At 33.4% G+C, this 3,157-nt stretch overlaps 1 long non-coding RNA gene across 1 annotated transcript; it reads right to left on the reverse strand.

The window, feature by feature from the left end:
- Positions 1 to 2,458: 2,458 nt before the first annotated feature.
- LOC120182932 lies at positions 2,459 to 3,157 on the reverse strand. The gene is made up of 2 exons (XR_005521883.1): positions 2,847 to 3,157; positions 2,459 to 2,777 (listed from the first exon to the last, which is right to left on the reverse strand). It is a non-coding gene; the product is annotated as an uncharacterized LOC120182932 (long non-coding RNA).

Genomic DNA, 3,157 nt, shown 5'->3' on the forward strand with positions numbered 1-3,157 from the left:
ACTTAATATTATTATTTTAAAATATTAAAATAATTTATTATTAAATATTATTTTTATAATTTTATGAATAAAAATAATAATTTTTGTATATTTTAGTGAAATAAAATATTATAAATTATATTAATTATTTATTAAAGTAATAGTGTTATATTATATTTTAAAAATATTAATTAGTATATTTTAAATATCTTTATTAAAATATTATTTAAATATATAAATAATATTATTCATTATTAAATATATAAAGATTTTTATTATATATTATTAAAATAAAAATATAATATCTTATATTATTATAATATAATTGATTATTTTATATAATATCTTATATTATTATAATATAATTGATTATTTTATATAATATTAAAAATATAATATTATATTAATATAAATATTAATAAATAAATAAATAATATTTTGATGAAAATGATATTAACATATTTTATTAATATTAAATTCATAAAAAAATTATTTTGAATATTTATTCTTTGAAGTGAAAAGTTCAGAAAATAACTTAAGGAAAATGAATCCGTAAGTCATTTTACAGAAAAGACAAAGAAAATTCTGTTACTAGGAAAATGAATTACATTCCGGAAAATCAATTACGAGAAACAAATACGGGAAAATATTTTTCGGAAAACGAATTACGTGAAACAAACAAAGGAAAATATTTTTCAAAAAACGAATTACGTGAAACAAATACGAAAATTCGGGGAAAACCAATTCCGTAATTTCAATTACGGCAAACAAACACACCCTAAAATATGCATTTAACTAGATAATATTAACATAGTAAGCTGTGACTAAAATATAAATATGATAAAATAAAAGGATCGAACAAAACATTAACCCATCTTCATTTCATGTCTAAAAAATAATAAACAAAGATCAAAGGACCAAAAGGGCTATTAAGCTCAAACTCCCAAAACGCGCATGCTACCTTGAAATGGTGTCGTTTCACGCAGGGTATTTAAGCCCAAAAATAAGACTAAATTTCCCAAAGCCTATTCATTTTCTTTTTTGTATTTAAATAAAGAGAGTGAGATCTAAACTCTCACAACTTCTCTTCATTGGAGGAGATGACCACCGGTCACCGATGGCGTTCCACAGTCGCTCACAGTGGTCGGAGAGAACAAAACACTCTCAGAACATTCCTTTTTACCTTCCACACCCGAATCCGAGACTACCCTTGCTTGAATCTCAACCAAAACACTTAGATATAGGCTTATACCTTTCGAAATATCCGAAATCTGACGTTCTCTTGGCTTCCCGACGAGCTCCAAACGGTGAGAACTTCCCTTCCTTTCCTCTCTTGTTTTCCTTTATCCCCTTTTTCTCCTTTTATTTTTTCTTATGTCAAATTGACTTTCCGCTGCTCTTGGATCTCTCATCTCTTTCCTCCGAAAAATGGTTCCTCCCTTTTTAATAATGGTAATGGTTTGTGTTTTGGTGAGGGTGATGATGGTGGGTGGTTGAGATCCCAAATTTTCCGAGATTGGTTGTTTATTATTATATTTTTTGACTGATTGTGATGACAGATGAACAGGGAAGCCAACGGTGACGGGAATGGCTCGGTGTAAATTTCCAATGGCGGCGGTGGCGTGCTCTGGTGGCGGCCGAGGAGTCGACTGAAGGCGACGACGACGTGGGTGTTTCTCTAGGGTTTCAGAAAACCCTAAAACATTTGGGCTTGGGTTTGTATGTTGGGCTTCGGTTCGGGTCTTGGGCTTTGTAATTAATTTGACATTCTATTTTGGGCCTAAAAAATAAAATGAAATTATATTAATAATATTAATAGTAATAAAAATTTAATAAGAAATAAAATAAAAATTAATAAAAATAAAGGTCGAACGAAAATCAGTTGCTATAAAGTTGAGAAAATCGTTGATCTTTTGGAAGTCAAAAAACAGAACACGGTTGTTCGATCCTCAACAGAAGCAGAGTATAGAAGCATGACTTCTACAGCTGGGGAAATTATTTGGTTGCAAGGTTTATTTGCAGAACTTGGAGTTTCACTTGAGCAACCAACACAGTTGAAATGGGACAGTAAATTTGTATTGTGGATTGCTGCGAATCCAATTTTTCATGAACGAACTAAGCATATAGAGATTGACTGTCATTTTGCTGAATATGTATCTACAACAGAACAGTTGGCAGATGTAATGACTAAGTCCTTAGGAAGTCAACAACATGAATATTTGATTTCCAAGTTAGAGCTTAAGGATGTTTTTCTGCCCCAACCTGAAACTTGAGGGAGAGTTCAGAGAAGAGGCAGTTAGTTTGATTATTGTTATTTTGTTCAACAGTTTTTTAGTTATATATATATTAAACATGTTTACGTACTTGATGATATATGAGAATGATGAATATTCATGATACGCAAGTTTTTAGAAGTTATAACCACCATGGCTTATGAATACACCAAAGCTGATATATGCAACTGTTGTTGGCTTTTACTTGTTGAGCCATGACAAGCAACCGTGAGAATCTGGAACTGGTACTGGTGGTGTGGAAAGGACTGAAGGTCCAACGCTGAGGAGCTTTTTGAACTTTGGTTTCATGTCGTTGGTAATGGAAGGGCTGAGTTCTTCGAATGAGTTGATGAAGACAACAGTTGCCTGATGCAGGTTCTGGCTTATGAAGACAACATGCGATAGAAGTCTGATTTCAGATCTCCGGAGAAGAGACGATTCCTTCGGGCAAGTCGCGGATGCGTACCTTAGACATTCCCGGAACGAAGTTGATAGTTTCATTTCATCGTCTCCTGTATGCTGTAGCTCCTGAGAATTAAAAGTATAGAGATAGTGAGAAATTAAACCAATTTTACAGAGAGGGAGAAAAGCAACCTTCAACTCCAAACTTTTGTTTGATAAAATCAGTGAAGAAAGAGGGGAAGCTTCAGAAGCAAAAAACGCAACCCAAGCTCTCTTCTGCCATTTCTTTCCCAACCCCAACGAAAGCGCCACTCACCAAACAACTCAGTCTCCTCCCTCTCTCCGTCACCGCCACTTCCACTCCTCTCTTAAAAACCGCATGCTCCACTTTCATGAACGACTCTATCTCCTCTAAAGCGTTGCCTTCCGGTGCCCCATCCCAAACATCATAAGCTTTGACGTTGGGTGGAACTTGTTGAGACTTGGCCAAGCCATTGCTTTTG

This window comes from Hibiscus syriacus, unplaced genomic scaffold (assembly GCF_006381635.1).
Source record: "Hibiscus syriacus cultivar Baekdansim isolate YM2019G1 unplaced genomic scaffold, ASM638163v2 tig00112738_pilon, whole genome shotgun sequence".
Classification (NCBI taxonomy): Eukaryota; Viridiplantae; Streptophyta; class Magnoliopsida; order Malvales; family Malvaceae; genus Hibiscus; species Hibiscus syriacus.